This window comes from Trachypithecus francoisi, unplaced genomic scaffold (genome assembly GCF_009764315.1).
Source record: "Trachypithecus francoisi isolate TF-2019V2 unplaced genomic scaffold, Tfra_2.0 Lachesis_group6, whole genome shotgun sequence".
NCBI classification, from domain to species: Eukaryota; Metazoa; Chordata; class Mammalia; order Primates; family Cercopithecidae; genus Trachypithecus; species Trachypithecus francoisi.
In genome coordinates this window covers 78,666,273-78,687,279 of record NW_022681471.1, presented here as the reverse complement: position 1 = coordinate 78,687,279, position 21,007 = coordinate 78,666,273, and the positions used below count along the sequence as shown (strand labels likewise).

Sequence of the window (21,007 nt, the reverse complement as noted above, 5' to 3'; positions counted from 1 at the left end):
AAAAGAACTACCATCAGAGTGAACAGGCAACCTACAGAATGGAGAAAATTTTTGCAATCTACTCATCTGACAAAGGGCTAATATCCAGAATCTACAAAGAACTCAAACAAATTTACAAGAAAAAACAAACAACCCCATCAAAAAGTGGGCAAAGGATATGAACAGACATTTCTCAAAAGAAGACATTCATACAGCCAACAGACACATGAAAAAATGCTCATCATCACTCGCCATCAGAGAAATGCAAATCAAAACCACAATGAGATACCATCTCACACCAGTTAGAATGGCAATCATTAAAAATCAGGAAACAACAGGTGTTGGAGAGGATGTGGAGAAATAGGAACACTTTTACACTGTTGGTGGGATTGTAAACTAGTTCAACCGTTATGGAAAACAGTATGGAGATTCCTCAAGGATCTAGAACTAGATGTACCATATGACCCAGCCATCCTACTACTGGGTATATACCCAAAGGATTACAAATCATGCTGCTATAAAGACACATGCACATGCGTGTTTATTGCGGCACTATTCACACTATTCACAATAGCAAAGGCTTGGAATCAACCCAAATGTCCATCTGTGACAGACTGGATTAAGAAAATGTGGCACATATACCCATGGAATATTATGCAGCCATAGAAAAGGATGAGTTGCGTCCTTTGTAGGGACATGGATGCAGCTGGAAACCATCATTCTTAGCAAACTATCACAAGAACAGAAAACCAAACCCTGCATTTCTCACTCATAGGTGGGAACTGAACAATGAGATCACTTGGACTCGGGAATGGGAACATCACACATCGGGGCCTATCATGGGGAGGGGGGAGGGGGGAGGGATTGCATTGGGAGTTATTCCTGATATAAATGACGAATTGATGGGTGCTGACGAGTTGATGGGTGCAGCACACCAACATGGCAGAAGTATACATATGTAACAAACCTGCACGTTATGCACATGTACCCTAGAACTTACAAGTATAATAAAAAAAAAAAAAAAGAGAATAGAAACAAAGAAAGAAGTCTAGTACATTGCAATCTTTACGTCACATGCTTTAAAAAAATAACTCAAGTATTCATGCAAGGCATGTTGGTTGCCAGTTACAGAAATTAGCTCAAGTATTGAGGGTTATTGTAATGATACTGTAGGGAATCTTGTGTAACACACTTAGAAGAATGCAGTTATGTCTCAGAGAACTGGAAAATCTTTCCATCTCTTGCTCTCATTCACTCTCTCTTGTACTACATAATCTTACTTCTTCTCTCAAAACATCTGCTCAACAATCATATTTTTAAATTTATCCTCTGCTCGCTATCTGAGTATGCTTAGCTAATCATAGCTGTCCAAAAGTGTAAGTGCCAGTTCTCTACATGAATACGTCAGGTAGGCATGGTTTCAGCAGCAAAAACAATTCCAACTACAGTGGCTTAAACAGGGTTTTTCTCATTCAATAAGTATAGATGCAGGGGATTATTGATGTTGATAGATTAGCTCAATGATAGCAGGACCAACATTTCAGTGACCTTCTCCATGTGCTTGCAAGGTGGTTACATCACTTCTGGCCACGATATCCGCATTCGTGGCAGGAAAAATAAAGGAAGAGATAGAAAGAAATTCTATCTGTTTCTGTCCCTTTTTATTGGGAAAGAAAAGCATTTTCAGAAATGCCCATCAAATTTTCCCTTACATTTCATTGGCTAGAAATAGCCTTATGGCCACCCCAAGGTACATCCAAAGGGAGCAGGGGAAGTGAACTAGGCACATGGTGGACCTGAAAAAAAATCTCAGGTGTGCTAGCAATGAAGAATATGAAAATGGATACTATGTTGGCAGTTACAAGTCTCCGATACAAGGACCTGCCAGGTTAAATCACTGCAGCAAGTGACATAGTCTCTGTGTGGTCTAATCCAAGTCAGTGTCTAACCTCCAACCCAGGGCAATCAGGAAACAGTGAGAAGGGTTACCTTGTGGGGCTTTGCCAGGGATAGCTATTCTAAGGAGTGTAGAAGTATTCATGTAATAGGTAAACTTCTAAAGTGGCCTCCAGTGATCCCTGCCTTCTAGTATCCATTTCTCTGTGTAACCCCCTCCTATTAGGGGTGGCCTAGACTTAATGACTTGCTTCTGATGAACAGAATATAGCAAAACTCATGGCATGTCCTTTTCTAGATTAGGTTACAAAAGTTTGCAACTTCCCTCTTGCTAGCAGACTCTCTTCATTGATTTTTTAGCTTGCAGGCCTTGATAAAACATGCTGCCATATTGAAGAGGCTCTTGTGACAAGGAACTAATAGCAGTCTCTCTTCAATAGGTAGCAAGGAACTGAGGCCCTTCAGTCCAACAATCCACAAATAACTGAATCCTGGCAACGACCATGTGAACTTGAAAGTAGATTACACCAAAGTTGAGTCTTGAGATGACTAGAGCCCAGCCAACACCTTGACAGTTACCTGTGAAAGATCCTGAAGCAGAGGACTCAATCAAGCTGTGCTTGGATTCTTGACCCGCAGAAACAGTGAGATAATAAATGTCAGCTGTTTTAAGCTGCTAGATTTTAGGGGTAATTTGTTATGCAGCAAAACAATTACAGGAAATAAATGATGGACATCTCCAGAACATCCATTTAAACATTCTGCCATGGGCTAACAACTCACGATTCAGATATTTTCTCTTCTGCTCTCTCTTCTCACAGCTGTCTGCTTATGTAGAAAAAAAAGTTTTATAATAATCAGGTTAGAGCAGTCTAAAATTGGAACTAATCTTTCATAGGTGAACGAGTTCCCCATCTTTGAAGGTATTCAAGCAGAATCTGACTATCTGTTAGAGATTTTTGTGGAAAGGATTCAGGCCTTATATGAGTGGATGGACTAGAAGGATGCTTTCTAATTCTTTTTACATGATAGAAAATAATACTTGTATGTATAGCAAACTGGAGGTAAAACAACAAGGCTGCCTGTGGCTTGAGTGACTAGTTTCTCTAGGTCCTACACAACCATTTTGAGCGCAAAAGGGATTCCTCTGCACACTTATAATTCACACCAGTGTACCTTGGTCCACTGATTTGGAAACCTAAGATGAGATGACTTCAGGCTTTTATATACTTAGATTTCCTGGAGCTATGGTTCCCATGGTGTCATTCCAAGAACAGCACGGTCAGCATAAACTGGGCACTTTTAGAATGCAAACTCTCAGCCTTTCCCTAAACCTACTAAGTCAGAAATTATGGGAGCAATTCATGGGATGAACTGTGGGAGTCCAGCAATTCATATTTCACCATGTTCTACAGAAAAAACTGGGTTTAAGTCTTCATATTTGCACTTTTTGTCTGTAATCTGTGGGAAAGTCACTTTGCCTCTCTGGAACCCAGTTATATAATCCATAAAATTGGCTGAATAAACTATCTCCAAAGATTAAATGCTATATTTATAAAGTGTGTAGTGTAGTGCTCAACACATAATAGTTATTCAGTAAATGTTAGTTCTAGTCCCACCAAAAAAAATGAACTGAATTTATTTTAAAGAGCACTTATGAACATATTCAGTAGCTTGAAAATTGCACAAAATGATACAGAAAGCAAAAATCACCTACAATTTCATATAATTCTCAACATTATGTGTCTATCATTCCAGTCTTGTTTCTGTACCCAGTTATACTTAGAATAAATGAACTGCCTAAGCAACTTCTAATTGTGAGTAATGGTTGTACACTGCCAATTCTTGATTATCCATTTGGCTAATCATTGGTGGAAAATTAAAATCCAAACTGGTTTCCCTCTGCCACACGGCATGTATCTGTGCAGCTTTCCCCTGCCATCAATTAATATTTGCTTGAGAATAAAAATTCATTTCCATATCGCCTAAGGGAAACAAAATGCCAAGAAATCAGAGCCAGTGTTCCAGAGCATGCTAGAAATAGGACTCAGATTACCTGGCACATTATTTCTCTCCATAAAAGCAAGGCTTTGAAAATTGGCCCTTTAAGCACCTAGTATGTTTTAGGCATCTCGTTTAATAAAACACTGAATCAGACACACTCTTAATGGACAGTCTATTACTAAAGGAGTTAAAATAGGTATATTGAGAATTTCAATATAGGTCAGGTCTATTCAATTTAACTCAACAAGTATTATAGATTATCTATGTTCCATGCAATGATGGGTATGATGGTACCTCGCTCCTCAAGGGGATCACCACTTGGTAAGGACAAGAAACACATATAATCCAAATGTTGGCTGGGTTAGCCTTACTCCTCAGAGATCTTGGAATAATTGGTTTAGGCCTCTCTCATTCCATGATATGTGAGCTCCTGACTTTCCTCATGATTCTATGATAATCTGTGGGGCTTATACACTCTTTTCTCAGGTTCTTTTCTCTGCCTCCTGCATCTGCACATGCTATACATATTTCACTCTAATACAATATACATATGGACCTCAACCCTTCACTAGTTTACACAAGAAATCTATTCACAATAATACTTTCATGAGTTCTAGACTTTGTTAAAGATTTGGAGGTAAAGAGAAAGCTCAGAGGAGGAGCCATGTGTCCTTCCATCATCTTCTTTCTCTTCTTCCCATCTCTTCTCTTAGTCCTCTCCCTCCAAGATTGCTCCCATAGTTCCAAGCACATTCCCCTCTATTATGCAGAACACTTTTGTCCTCCCCAATTCCTTCCTACTAGCTTGCTTACCTCAATACATAAGATATATAGCCAAAAAAGTTCATTTTTAAAATGAATTACTCTCCTTGCAAGGCAGCTAGGTTTATATTTAGCAAATTTATTTTGCATTATATCTATAAATAAATAAATAAATTAACGTGGCAGACCCTGTTAATTCCCTTCCTAATACCCATTCCCCTTTTATTCCTTGACAAAAGAGACTTAAATTTGTTCTGGGCATCAATGTGGCCAGCTTCAGGTGAGATACTAACTTGTCTAGCTTCCTTCAAGTCAGGGTGGCCATGCACCCCGTTTTGACCAATGATCTTAAGTGGGAATCAGCTGGGGAAGCTTATGGAAAAGCTCTTGCTTTTCTGATAAAAGAGACAGATGCTGCTTCTTTACCCTAGGGAAAGTACTGACTGGCCTGCCTGAAATAATGTACTTATCCCCTGGTCCAATCAACTATGTTTAGGGAGTATGATCATGTTGTAATAATATAACAACTCTTGCTGCAACCATGTAGGTTGTAGGATGGACAAAAAAGATGACAGCAGACTTTTAAGAGAGAGTTTTGGAGTAGATAATCCCATAAGTACCTGCTAGAATAAAGTTAGAAGATGAATAGTACTGGGAATGTGAAGAGGTTTTGTTGGGTTTGGCTAGAATAACCAAGAATGCTCAGATTCTGCCTTACTCTTCATTCTCAATTGCTCCCTGAGAACAGAACAATTAAAAAATTGGGAACAGAGCATCATGTTATTATTAGTTGGACCAGGGCCCAATATATCTAATACAGAGTTCTGGGAAACCTGATTTGAAGTACATGGCTAGAGTTCTAAGAGAGTCTAGTATTCCCCTAACTCAGGATGAACAAAAATATTACCTTCTATCAACTGCATATAGCTAAAAAGAAAGAACTTTGGTGATCCCAGCAAAATGGAAGGAGGAGCAGCCGGGACCAAGGCTTTGCCCACCTGCCTGGTCTGTAGTCCAGTGTTCCAATTCTTTGGCCTACAAGTAAATGTGATCCAGCCATATCTCGCATTATGATCTATTGGTTTGATGTTCCCTTCCGTTTAGAAAGAGGGAAGAAAATAGGAAAATATGTGGAAACCATCTGCTAGAGTTATTTCTGATGTGAAAAGAGGCATCGGGACACCTCTCCCCTTAGATTATTCTGCATTTTTTCTCTCACCTCTTTGGGCTTAATAGTCAAGATGATGGTCAGCCATAACCATCCCCCTTGTGAGGAAGGCCCATGGACTATCAGAAAAGAAGTTCTACCCCTCCTTTTCTAGTACCATCTCCCTGACATTCATCAATTATTTTGCTTATCCTCCCAGGATCAAAGCTGCACAGCAGTTCAAACATTTACCTGCTATTTTATTTCACATACCAAATTATGCATATCTACAGTTGTCAAACCTGGTACAATGAGTACTGCATGGTAGCATAGTCCAAATAATGCAACATCAGCACAGCAATATCAGAATGTCTACATTTGAACAATATGAAACCACTCTAAGTATTAAGTTTCAGGAAAGTTAGTTTCATGCTGAAATCTATGTACTATGTAGAAATTGAATTCGCCAAGAAATTAAAGCCAAAAATAACTTTCTCCCCAATTTATTATTTTGCTGTATCTCAGCCAGAGGAGGTTTCACCCAGATTCCTAGGTGGAGTCTATTTTCCTTCAGCAGTTGCATGCTTGGCTGTATTTCACTAGGGTTGTAACTTCTCTGAAGCTGCAATGATACAAATTCAAGTCTCCCTTGGATACCACTTTTCTTAAGTTCTAGTTCCACACTCATGAAATGTAGGATCAAGTGCTTATGACAATATTAAGCAAAAATAACATTATCATATTGCTGTTACCAAGCCTATTGTTAAGATAACAAGGATAGAGGGTGAAACAGAAAAAAATTGGGGTTTTAACTTCATCTCTATGCCTGTCAATTTGTGCTAATTGTGCAGTGTCTATAATCCATTAAATAAAATTCAACTGAGAATTCTACCACTGAACCACCAATGCCAGTATCTAAAGAGCTTCTGCATAGCAAAAGAAAACATCGATATACAACTCACAGAATGGGATAAAATATTCAAAAACTATGCATCTGACAAGGGTCTAATATCCAGAATCTATAAGGAACTTAAATCAACAAGCAAAAACTAAATAACTCCATTAAAAAGTAGGCAAAAGACATGAACAGACACTTCTCAAAAGACGACATACAAGTTGCCAACATGAAAAAATGTTCATTGGTTGCCGGCAAGATGGCCGAATAGGAACAGCTCCGGTCTGCAGCTCCCAGAAGGTGGGTGATTTCTGCATTTCCAACTGAGGCACCCTGTTCATCTCATTGTGACTGGTTGGATCGTGGGTGCAGCCCATGGAGGGCGAGACAAAGCAGAGTGGGGCGTTGCCTCACCTGGGAAGCTCAAAGGGTTGGGGGATTTCCTCCCCTAGCCAAGAGAAGCCATGAGAGACTGTACTTTGAGGAATGGTGCACTCTGGCCCAGATACTGTGCTTTTCCCACAGTCTTCACAACCAGCAGACCAAGAAATCCCTCTAGTGCCTACGTCACCAAGACCCTGGGTTTCAAGCATGAAACTGGGCAGCTATTTGAGCAGACACAGGGCTAGCTGCAGGAGCTTTTTTTTTTTTTTTTTTTTTTTTTTTTTTTTTTTTTCCCATACCCCAGTGGCACCTGGAATGCCAGCAAGACAGAACCGTTCACTCCCCTGGAAAAGGTGCTGAAGCCAGGGAGCGAAGTAGTCTGGTTCAGGGGCTCCCATCCCCACAAAGCTGAGCAAGCTAAGATCCACTGGCTTGAAATTCTCACTGCCAGCACAGCAGTCTAAGGTTGATCTGGGACACTCAAGCTTAGTTGGGGGAGGGGCGTCTGCCATTGCTGAGGCTTGAGTAGGCAGTTTTCCCCTCAGAGTATAATCAAAGCTGTCAGGAAGTTTGAACTGGACGGAGCCCACCTTAGCTCAGCAAGGCCACTGTGGCCAGAAGGCCTCTCTAGATTTCTCCTCTCTGGGCAGGGCATCTCTGAAAAAAAAGGTAGCACCAGTCAGGGGCTTATAGATAAAACCCCCATCTCACTGGGACAGAGGACCCAGGTGAGGGGCAGCTGTGCGTGCAGCTTCAGCAGACTTAAATATCCCTGCCTGACAGCTATGAAGAGAGAAGCAGATCACTCAGGACAGAGTTCAAGTTCTGATAAGGAATAAACTGCCTCCTCAAGTGGGTCCCTGACCCCCACGTATCCTGACTGGGAGATACCTCCCAGCAGGGGCCAACAGACACCTCATACAGGAGAGCTCTGGCTGGCATCTGTCAGGTGCCCCTCTGGGACGAAGCTTCGAGAGGAAGGAACAAGTAGCGATCTTTGCTGTTCTGTAGCCTCTGCTGGTGATACCTAGGAAAACAGGGTCTGGAGTGGACCTCCAGCAGGCTCCAGCAGACCTGCAGCAGATGGGTCTGTTAGAAGGAAAACTAACAAACCGAAAGGAATAGTATCGACATCAACAAAAAGGATGTCCACTCAGAGACCCAATCCAAAGGTCACCAACATCAAAGACCAAAGGCAGATAAATCCACAAAGATGGGGAGACTAGTGCAAAAAGGCTAAAAGTTCCAAAAACCAGAATGCCTCTTCTCCTCCAAAGGATCACAACTCCTCACCAGCAAGGGAACAAAACTGGACAGAGAATGAGTTTGACAAATTGACAGAAGTAGGCTTCAGAAGGTGGGTAATAACAATCTCCTCTGAGCTAAAGGAGCATGTTCTAACCCAATGCAAGGAAGCTAAGAACCTTGAGAAAAGGTTAGATGAATGGCTAACTAGAATAACCAGTTTAGAAAAGAACATAAATGACCTGATGGAGATGAAAAACACAGTACAAGAACTTCGTGAAACATACACAAGTACCAATAGCTGAATTGATTAAGCGGAAGAAGGGATAGCAGAGATTGAAGACCAACTCAATGAAATAAAGCATGAAGACAAGATTAGAGAAAAAAGAGTGAAAAGAAAAGAACAAAGTCTCCAAGAAATATGGGACTATGTGAAAAGACCAAATCTACGTTTGATTGTTGTACCTGAAAGTGACGGGGAGAATGGAACAAAGTTGGAAAACACTCTTCAGGATATTATCCAGGGAAACTTCCACAACCTAGCAAGGCAGGCCAATATTCAAATTTGGGAAATACAGAGAACACAACAAAGATACTCCTTGAGAAGAGCAACCCCAAGACACATAATCGTCAGATTCACCAAGGTTAAAATGAAAGAAAAAATGTTAAGGGCAGCAAGAGAGAAAGGTCGGGTCACCCACAAAGGGAAGCCCATCAGACTACAGCAGATTTCTCGGCAGAAACCCTAGAAGCCAGAAGAGAGTGGGGGCCAATATTCAACATTATTAAAGAAAAGAATTTTCAACCCAGAATTTCATATCCAGTCAAACTAAGCTTCACAAGTGAAGGAGAAATAAAATCCTTTACAGACAAGCAAATGCTGAGAGATTTTGTCACCACCAGGCCTGCCTTACAAGGGCTCCTGAAGAGAGCAATAAACATGGAAAGGAACGACCAAAACCAGCCACTGCAAAAACATACCAAATAGTAAAGACCATTGATGCTCTGAAGAAACTGCATCAACTAATGGGAAAAATAACCAGCTACCATCATAATGACAGGATCGAATTCACAGATAACTAACAATATTAACCTTTAAAGTAAACAAGATAAATGACCCAATTAAGACACAGACTGGCAAACTGGATAAAGAGTCAAGTCCCATCTGTGTGTTGTACTCAGGAGCCCTATCTTACCTGCAAGACATACATAGGCTCAAAATAAAGGGATGGAGGAATATTTACCAAGCAAATGGAAAGCAAAAATAAAGCAGGGGTTGCAATCCTAGTCTCTAAGAGACTTTAAACCAACAAAGCTCAAAAGAGAAAAGAAGGGCATAACAGAATGGTAAGGGATCAATGCAACAAGAAGAGCTAACTATCCTAAATATATATGCACCCCATACAGGAGCACCCAGATTCATAAGCAAGTTCTTAGAGACCTACAAAGAGACTTAGATTCCCACACAATAATATTGGGAGATTTTAACACCCCACTGTCAATATTAGACAGATCAATGAGACAGAAAATTAACAAGAATATCCAGAACTTGAACTCAGCTCTGGACCAAGTGGACATAATAGACATCTACAGAACTCTCCACCCCAAATCGACAGAATAAACATTCTTCTTAGCACCATATCACACTTATTCTAAAATTGACCACTTAATTGGAAGTAAAACATTCCTCAGCAAATGCAAAAGAATGGAAATAATAAGTTTACCAATCCACAGTACAATCAAATTAGAACTCAGGATTAAGAAACTCACTCAAAACTGCACAACTATATGGAAACTGAACAACCTGCTCCTGAATGACTATTGGGTAAATAACAAAATTAAGGCAGAAATGAAGATGTTATTTGAAAACAATGAGAACAAAGACACAACGTACCAGAATCTCTGGGACACAATTAAAGCAGTGTGTCATGGGAAATTTATAGCACTAAATGCCCACAAGGGAAGTAGGAAAGATCTAAAATCGACACCTTAACATCACAATGAAGAAAACTGGAGAAGCAAGTGCAAACAAACGCAAAAGCTAGCAGAAGACAAGAAATAACTAAGATCAGAGCAGAACTGAAGGAGACAGAGACATGAAAAACCCTTCAAAAAATCAGTGAATCCAGGAGCTGGGTTTTTGAAAAGATTAACAAAATAGACCACCAGCCAGAATAATAAAGAAGAAAAGAGAGAAGAATCAAATAGCTGCAATATAAAATGTTAAAGGGGATATCACCACCGATTCCATAGAAATACAAATTACCATCAGAGAATATTATAAACACCTCTACGCAAATAAACTAGAAAATCTAGAAGAAATGGATAAATTCCTGGACACATACACCCTCCCAACTCTAAACCAATAGGAAGTTGAATCCCTGAATATACCAAAAACAAGATCTGAAATTGAGGCAGTAATTAATAGCCTACCAAGCAAAAAAGTCCAGGACCAGAGAGATTCACAGCTAAATTCTACCAGAGGTACAAAGAGAAGCTGGTACCATTCCTTCTGAAACTATTCCAAACGATAGAAAAAGAGGGAAGCCTCCCTAATTCATTTTTTGAGGCCAGCATCATCCTTATACCAAAACCTGGCAGAGACACAACAGAAAAAGAAACTTTCAGGCCAATATCCCTGATGAACATCAATGCAAAAATCCTCAATAAAATACTGGCAAACCAAATCCAGGAGCTCATCAAAAAGCTTATCCACCACGATCAAGTTGGCTTCATCCCTGGGATGCAAGGCTGGTTGAACATATGCAAATCAATAAATGTAACCCATCATATAAACAGAACCAATGACAAAAACCACATGATTATCTCAATAGATGCAGAAAAGGCCTTTGACAAAATTCAACACCCTTCATGCTAAAAACTCTCAATAAAGTAGGTATTGATGGAACACATCTCAAAATAATAAGAATTCTTTATGAAAAACCCACAGCCAATATCATACTGAAAGGGTAAAAACTGAAAGCAAAGTCTCAGGATACAAAATCACTGTGCAAAAATCACAAGCCTTCCTATACACCAATAACAGACAAACAGAAAGCCAAATCATGAGTGAACTCCCATTCACAATTGCTACAAAGACAGTAAAATACCTAGGAATACAACTTAAAAGGGATGTGAGGGACGTCTTCAAGGAGAATTACAAACCACTGCTCAAGGAAATAAGAGAGGACACAAAGAAATGGAAAAACATTCTATGCTCATGGACAGGAAGAAACAATATCATGAAAATGGCCAAAATGCCTGAGGTAATTTATAGATTCAATGCCATCCCCATCAAGCTACCAATGACTTTCTTCATTGCTTCTTTTTATCAGGTTTGTCAAAGATTAGACGGTTGTAGATGTGCGGTGCTATTTCTGAGGCCTCTGTTCTGTTCCATTGATCTATATATCTGCTTTGGTACCAGTACCATCCTGTTTTCGTTACCGTAGCCTTGTAGTATAGTTTGAAGTCAGGTAGCATGATGCCTCCACCTTTGTTCTTTTTGCTTAGGATTATCTTGGCTATGAGGGCTCTTTTTTTGGTTCCATATGAAATTTAAAGTAGTTTTTTTCCAATTCTGTGAAGAAAGTCAATGGTAGTCCTGAGACTTTGCTGAAGTTGCTTATCACCTTAAGGAGATTTTGGGCTGAGATGATGGGGTTTTCTAAATATACAATCATGACATCAGCAAAGAGACAATTTGACTTCCTCTTTTCCTAATTGAATACCCTTTATTTCTTTCTATTGCCTGATTGTCCTGGCCAGAACTTCCAATACTGTGTTAAATAGGAGTGATGAGTGAGGGCATCCTTGTGTTGTGCTGGTTTTCAAAGGGAATGCTTTCAGTTTTTCTCAAAAGAAGACATATATGCAGTCAACAAACACATGAATAAAAGCTCATCATCACTGATCATCAGATAAATGCAAATCAAAACCACAATGAGATACCATCTCATGCCAGTTAGAGTGGCGATGATTAAAAAGTCAGGAAACAAGAGATTCTGGTGAGGATGTGCAGAAATAGGAATACTTTTACACTGTTGGTGGGAGTGTAAATTAATTCAACTATTGTGGAAGACTGTATGGCGATTCCTCAAGGATCCACAACTAGAAATACCACTTGACCCAGTAATCCCATTACTGGGTATATACCAAAAGGATTATAAATCATTCTACTATAAAGACACTTGCACACGTATGTTTATTGTGTCACTGTTCACAACAGCAAAGACTTGGAACCAACTCAAATGTCCATCAATGATAGACTGGATAAAGAAAACGTGGCACATATACACCATGGAATACTATGCAGCCATAAAAAACGATGAGTTCATGTCCTTGAAGGCACACAGATGAATTTGTAAAGCATCATTCTCAGCAAACTAACACAAGAACAGGAAATCAACGACCACCTGTTCTTATACATAAGAGGGGGTTAAACAATGAGAACACACGGACACAGTGTGGGAAACAGAACACACCGGGGCCTGTCAGGGGTTGGGGGGTGGGGGCTAGGGGAGGGATAGCATTAGGAGAAATACCTAATGTAGATGATGGGTTGATGGGTGCAGCAAACCACCATGGCATGTCTATATGTGTGTAACAAACCTGCATGTTCTGCACATGTACCCCAGAACTTAAAGTATAATAAAAAAAAAATGTTTACCATCACTGGTCATCAGAGAGACGCAAGTCAAAACCACCATGAGATACCATCTCACACAAGTCAGAATGGCTACTATTAAAAAGTCAAAAAACAATAGATGCTGTTGAGGCTGCAGAGAAAAGGGAACACTTATACACTGTTGGTTGGAATGTAAATTATTAACAGTTCAGCCCCTGGGGAAAGCAGCTTGAAGATGTCTCAAAGAACTTAAAGTGGAGCTACCATTTGACCCAGCAATCACATTCCTGGCTATATACCTAAAAGAATATAGATCATTATACAAACACACACACACACACACACACACACAAAACAAAACAAAACAAAACAAAAAAAACAAACCACATGCACTTGTATGTTAATCGCCACACTATTCACAATACCGAAGACATGGAATCAACCCAGGTGCTCATCACTGGTAGATGGGATCAATTAAATGTGGTATATATACACCATGGAATACCACACAGCCATAAAAAATTGACACCATGTCCTTTGCGGCAACATGGATGGAGCTGGAGGCCATAACCTAAGCGAATTAATGCAGAAACAGAAAACCACATATTCTTACTTGTAAGTTGCCACTAAACATTGAGTAGACATGAATGTAATCATGAGAATAATATATACTGTGACCTGCTAGAGAGGGGAGAAAATGAGTGGGGCTTGGGTTGAAGAACTACCTATTGAGTATTATGCTCATCACTTTGGTACAATATATCCATATAACAATCCGACACATGTACTCCCTGTATCTAAAATAAAAGCTGAAAATAAAATAAAATAAAATTCAACTGAGAGAATTACTTGTGGAGAGAGCGGTTGAGCTGCCATATTTATTTTCTAAAAACTTCATGAAATTCCAAATCCATGGTTTTTTTGTTGGTCTGTTTTTTGCTTTTTTGTTTTTTTTTTTTTGTCACGGTCTTGCTCTGTCACCCAAGCTGTAGTGCAGTGGCACAATTACAGCTTACGGCAGCCTCCACCTCCTAGGTGCAAACCATCCTCCCACTGCAGCCTCCCAAGTAGCTGGGACCACAGGTGATCACCATGTCTGGCTAGTTTTTTAAAATATTTGGTAGAGACGAGGTCTCAATATAGTGCCCAGGCTCCAAATCTTTACTAGTTCTGTGCTGCTACTATTGGCACTTATCAAACATCCATAATCGCATTGCTTTCCTTCAGATTTTGAATTCTCCAGACTTTGGTTATCTAAATGGTAATATAAACATTTCTCCTGCCATTTAGATTCCTGCCACAAAAAGATGTGATCTCTCTGGAGAAATATACCACTCCTCAGCTCCGGGTGAGAGAGTGGGATTGGGGAAAGCAAGATGCCATCCCTCCAACCAATGCCCCAAAATATGCAAACCAAAATCATTTTTATCCATAGAGGCCATAAGGAGAATTTTGCTTTCTCCATGTGGAACTCTGCCTTCTAATCTAGCTTAAGTGCAGCTCTCCTCTTCAGTCTACATTCCCCAAGGATATCCTATTTCAGGAGAGAATCTCTTTCCCTCCAAATACCAGCTGCAACTCTGATTACTAAACATAGGATGCTGCACAAAATATTTTCTGTATAGAGCTATGGGAAAATGTGATTAAAAAGTGGCTCACTTGAAGCCTTAATGAGGCTCCCTAATGGCATTCCTGTCCCCAAGCTCAAATCCAAATGTTAGTGTTCTCTGACCCAGCCACATAACACATAAATCTGAATTGATGCCAGTCTTCTTAGATACAGAAAGAGAATATTGCTGAAACTGCCTCAAGATAGGCCCTGGCCCTCTTACAGTATCCACCCACAGGGACAGAGGAGGAATAGGAATGGAAGGACCATGATGGGCATGAGACCTATTTGCAAATATCGACCCTACCCTTTATTAAATCTGACCTAATCAGTGTCATGCCATCTGACCTATAATATAAATATTTCCCTTTGGGGAGGAAGGAATGAAGTAAGGGCAGAGTAGAAATATAGGTACCTTCTGGATACAGGTAAAGGGCCATTACAAATATAAATTATTCAGGCAAAACGGTTGTGGAAATAACTACTGTTTTGCAGACAAAGGGAAAAGAATAAGCAAAGATACAGAAGAGCTAAGCAGCTTAATATGGGAGAGCAGAATGTTTGTATAGTTACTCAATTCAAACTAGCTTGAGCAACAAAAGGAATTTAGCACAAGGATAGAGGAGTGTCTTATGGAACCCAAAAACAAGAAGGCAGGTGGGCTTCAAGGAATAAGCTGCAGCTAGGAACTCAACTGCTATCTGAACTCTCTCCCTCTCTCATTGCTGCATCTCTCTATGTTTCTGCTTCATCTTTTATAGCAGACCAGCATTTTCTTTTTTCCCAGACCATATGGTAGAAAAATGGCTGCTGCCAACAGCTATGAAGTTTATACTGCTCAGCGTAAGAAAGCAACCAGACCAGGATGAAATATCTTAATCTAGATTCCAGATTCCCAAGGAAGGACTATAATAGTTCCAGATTGGTTGGTTAACTGTGGCCAATGGGTCACATAACATTAAAAACTTCTACAGTAACATTAGGATGGAAGTGGTGGAAAGAGAAGCTCCAAGAAGGGTGATGCTCAGCAAAGAATTGCAAGGAGTATTAGATTCCTGAGCATGAAGTAGAATGTAGAGAATGGTAGGGGATATGACTGGAAAAGAGACAGATTATGAAAAGTAATATGGAGTTTGAAGTGTAATCAATAAGGAATGGGGAATAGATCTGAAACATTTTTAAGCAGAGAGAGAATGTGATAAGGTTTGCATTTTTAGATAACTTATTCAAGAAGCAGTGCAGAAGATGGTTTGGAAGAGAGGTAAGAACGAAGGTAAGGAGCCTGATTAGAAAGTTGCTGAAATACTCCTGAAAAAAATTAGAAGGAAATAAATAAATTAGGGCAAAACTGGTGATGGTGCAGGTGTAAAGGAATGATGAATGAATATGAGAGCTATTTAGGAGATAGAATCAGCAAGGCTTATTAACTTAATTAGATGTAGGAGGTTAGAAAAGAGAGTCTGAGGTGACCTTTATGTGTTTCGTTTAGGAGACAAGGTAAAATACACCTACCCAGAGAGGGACGATAGGACCGTTGGGGGCCTGCCAAACTTGGAAGTGCATCCACTCTTGGGATTAGATCATACTTTGCTTTGTTTGGTATCAGTGAGACAGAAATTTCAGCACACCGAGAGAGAGAGAGAGCTCAGGCAAAGGGGTTCACGTGTCCTTTATTCACTATTGAATATAATGCCAAATGAGGTACCAATCAACCTTCTGTTTGAAGTGGGCATCTTCAGTTGCCTGAATTGTCTTGATTCCAGAAGATGACATTCCTCATGCAGGAACTGAAGGCATAGTACAAAGGAGATTTTCCTAAAGCAGAGATCTGAGCATCTGGAAGAGCTGAAGAACTACCAAATGGCTATTCCAAGAGGCAGATATAGTGTTTTTATCCCTCCCTCCCTCCTTTTTCTTTCCTTTCAATAGGCAGAAATCTGGGTGAAGTGCAGTTATAATTTCCTTTTGTCCTATTTCAGACACAAAAAGATATATACCTCCTTAATCTATGTATACACATTGATATCTATCTATATCTATCTAGCCAGCTATCTAGCTAGCTAGCTAGCTGCTACAATCCAGTGGAATTCCTAAAGGGCCTTTAAGAAGAGGATATAGAAATTCATCCATTCATTTATTCGACAAAGATTTATTGAGAGCCTACTATGTGGCAGGTACTATTCTAAGCATTAGAGATACAGCAGTGAACAAAGTAGGCAAGAATCCCTGTCTTCATGAAGTTTCAATTCTAGTGATTCAACTTATTCTTCCTTGGTGCATATATGCAGCTTATTTTTCAGGAAAAGGTACAGAAGTCTTGGCTTGACTCACATAAAATGATCATAATCCAGTCATTTAATCTGTTTCTGTCAGAAGGTGAAATCATTATGTGACAATACCAGGCTCTCCCTTTGGGGATTTTTTTTTTTTTTTTTTTTGAGACAGAGTCTTGCTCTGTCGCCCAGGCTGGAGTGCAGTAGTGCCATCCCGGCTCACTGCAACCTCTGCCTCCTGGGTTCAAGTGATTCTCATGCCTCAGCCTCCCAAATAGCTGGGACCACAGATGTGAGCCACTATGCCTGGCTAATTTTTGTATTTTTAGTAGAGACAGGGTTTCACCATGTTGGCCAGGCTGGTCTTGAACTCCTGATCCGCCTGCCTCAGCCTCCCAAAGTGCTGAGATTACAGGCATGAGTCACTGTGCCAGGCCTCTCTTTGGGGAAATTTTTGGGGAATCTACCCCCCAAAAGACAAATAACCCATTAGCATGGGAAAATATATTCAAGCATGGACAGGTTGAATTTGAACTGCTTGGGTGGCATCCAAGTCAGGATGTCAAGTGGACAGTTGGACCAACTTATCTAGATCTCAGGATGGTGGTCTGAGCTAGTAATATATATTTTAAAGTCATCCATGTGCAGGTAATAGAGCATGGAGAGTAGAACAAAAGAAATAGGCCAAAAGTGGAACTATGGGAGGGGGAAAACTAACATTTAATGGGTAGGTTGAAGGAGAAGAGTCCATGAAAGTTATATAAATAAAAAAGATAAAGAGGAAGGAAAAGGACAGAGAATGTATGTCTGGAATCAAGTGGAGTCGAAACTTTCAAGCAGACCCAAATGATAAATACTATCATATGTAGCAGTGAGGTCCAATAACAAACGTACTGAAAAGTGTCCATTGCGTAGGGAAATTTGTCAGTAACTGGTGTTCTTAACAAAATAGCTTTTAGTGGAGAGGTAGAGGTTAAATCCCTATTACAGTGGTTGGAAGGTGAATGGGAAGTGAAGAAATAGAGGCAGTGAATGTAAGATAACCACTTTTGAGACCTCTGGGTGAGAAGGAAACATGATAGGGTAACAGGAGACACTTCCAGGAAACTGAAGGAGGCTCCAGGATCACAGGAGAGTATGTCTTTTAAGAACGGAAGAGTCTTGAGTATGTTTACAGGCTGAGGAGAATAATGTAGTTGAGAGGGAGAGTTGTAAGGTACGTGAGATAGAAAGAAAAAGTGGGTAAGACCTGTACGGTGCTAGATGAGACAAAGATCAGGAGCTCAAATAGGAGATTTAGTCTATGTGAGACTGGAGGAATAAAGGTATAATACTGGAGCAGATGCAGATTGTAGGTGAGAAAAATTCCTGTTACCTGCAATTTTTTTAAGTAACATAGGTAATAAAGTCACCAGTTGGGTGGCAGATTTGCTGAGTGAAGGATGAGGTCATCTGTCATAGTAGAGAATGGTTAAAGTTTGGAGAAATAGCTGAGGGGAACTGGAGAAGGACTGACCATGAAAAAGGATTGCGAAGTAGTTCAGAGATGAGAAATTAAATCTGTGGTAACATCAATTTGCATTAAAAGGTCATAGTGATTTTCTTCAGAGGAGCTTGAATAGAAACAGTAAACAAAAGATGAAGACCTATAGCATACAGACACAAAGGGTTCAAGGGTCTGAAATTCTGGGAATTACTTCAATTCTGGAGACTCTTTATTTTTTTATTTTTTGAGTCAGGGTGTGGCTCTCTTGCCCAGGATGGAGTGCACTGGAGCAACTGCAGTTCACTGCAACCTCTGTCTCCTGGGCTTACGTCATCCTCCCACCTCAGCCTGCCAAGTAGCCGGGACTACAGGCACATGTCACCAAACCCAGCTAATTTTTGTATTTTTTTTTTTTGTAGAAACTGGGTTTCTCTGCATTGCCCAGGCTGGTCTCAAGCTCAAGCAATCCACCTGCCTTGACCTCCCAAAGTGCTGGGATTACAGGAGTGAGCCACTGTGTCTAGCTGACCCTTTATGTTATATGTCAAGATGAAATCATCCAAGGAGCTTTCTCAGAAACTTCACTCAAAGTCTATTGCCAATCTCATACCCTCTCCCACAAATACATCTGTCAATTTGATTTCATTTATGTAAATTATTTATTAACTTGTCTTCCTGCATCATTAGATTATAAGCTCTTTGGGGCTGGAGCACTGTTTAATATTTGTGCTAGACTCCTAAACAAGTAATAGTACCTTGCCTCTGACAAAGACTCTCTCCTTGACCAAATTTGAGTTAGGCTCTTGTGAGCCTTCTTTTCAACTAAGCTCTGACCTTGGGCTCTGTCCTTGGCTTGCTTAGTTCAGTTTTAGCAAGAATCCTGCTGAGTCAGTTTAGTGGAAAACACCTACCCTTGGTATCTGATCATTCTGGATATCTGATTAGATATCTCATCTCCCACCCCTGATATCTTATTACCCTGGTCTGCCTTTAGCAAGATTTTCATCAAGTTGGTTTAGCAAGAATACTCCTAGAATTAGTGTTTCCTCTTAGTAATTTTCCATTAACTGACGCCTCCACTCTGCTCCTTGTTTATAAATTCCCACTTATAAATGTTACTCCCCCCTTGTTGGACTCAGAGTTAAGCCTCATCTCTCTCCTCTACTGTAAAACTCCATAACAATAATCCTCCTTGAATTAAGTCTTTCTTACCATCTTTAACAAGTATCATGAAAAAATTTTCTTTAACATCATATTTAGCCATCAGATATAGACCTTTTCCAAACTTTGGCGTGGCATACAAGGCATTTCACAATCTTTGCTCAATCTACTTCTCTATATTCAACTCCATTACAACTTTACACTTCCCGGCTCATAAACACAGATAAAATAAGCATACGTCACACTTTTCTACTTTTGCTGAATACGTCATGCACTTTCAAATTTTCTGGGCTTTTGAATATACTTTTTACTTTGCATGGGATATTTTTATCCCCCTTTGGCAAATTCCCACTCATCTATTGACACTTTGTATGACTTTATTTATTCAAGGAAGATCTACTCTTGATTTACTAGGTGCATCTACTGTGCCAGCACAGAGTTCTGTTTTTGAAGAACTCACTGATTTGTAATTGTAAAGGTAAATGAAGGTGAATAAGGAAAAAAAAAAAAAAAGAAATGAAAAGAAGGTGAATAAGGAGAAAGAGATTATTTTCTCCCCCTTAGCTCTTAATGTATCTCCTTGCAAGGCAGAGTGAACCTTTATCCTTTCTCTAACTTTTGGAATGTAGATAAATCTCTCCAGAGACCACAGAGAGACTACACACACATATGTTCAAGGTCAAGGTCACATTTCTCTTTGAAATGTAAAGACATGTCTTCAAAGTTAATGTAGGAGCCCATCTCAAGGTGTAACCATTTGTCTTTCAGGAAGACGAGAGGTATCTTTGGGGAGGTAAGAAAAGTTTTATTATTCTGTTGGAAGAATTCAATTAACTAAACAAATAGCTGCCTCAGTTCTCAAGTGGACTTGGTATCTTGTAATATATAAGTTGTGTAGAATTTCATTTTGAATTTGCAGTCTCTTGAAGGCTACTTATATGCATGTACTCTGTTGTGCTTACTCGATAATAAATCAGCTTTCTTTTTTTTTCCATGTTGACATAGAGAGGTCTGTTTGTTATAGGAGTTTTTACCTTTCTATCATAGTAAGGCAGACGCACTGATGTGGGCAAAGGAGATGAGATTTTATCTTGAAACCCCAGGAAAGATACTGAAGGAGTTTAAGTACAGCAGTGACACAGTTCTCTATCTAGAAAGGAACACAGAAGAATTAAAGATGATCAGCAGGATTTATATATGTATTCCTCTATTCACTGTTAAAAAATGTGTGATAGAATGTGATTAGTTCAATAAGTGAACAGAGAATGTACGTTTTATGTGGCAAAATACAGGCTTTAGAAGATATAAGCAAATTTTGTAAAAAGTCTTCCCCGTGAGTTACTGATGGTCATTAGAAAAGGCTGAACACTACGGAATTGTTTTCCTTTGAACCTGAAAGGCATGTCTGTTCCATATGGAAGGAAAGGTATGAGCTGTGTGAGAACTCTATCCAAGCTCATTGCTACATTTATACTTGTAATATATTCCCTATGTTATGGTCCTCCACACTGGTTACAGCTTGTTGATGATGTCCAATCT

At 39.8% G+C, this 21,007-nt stretch overlaps 1 protein-coding gene across 2 annotated transcripts in view; it reads right to left on the bottom strand.

Moving 5' to 3' along the window:
* Nucleotides 1-21,007, bottom strand: part of ZC4H2 (zinc finger C4H2-type containing) — a 120,787-nt gene that overhangs the window by 97,642 nt on the left and 2,138 nt on the right. Inside the window, exon 1 of one of the 2 annotated variants that reach the window (XM_033200849.1) lies at nt 2,455-2,534. The exons of the other annotated variant lie outside the window; for it this stretch is intronic. The gene's annotated coding sequence lies outside the window, so the exon portion shown is untranslated. Of the gene's footprint in view, nt 1-2,454; nt 2,535-21,007 lie in introns of those variants that run through there. 2 annotated transcript variants of the gene reach the window in all.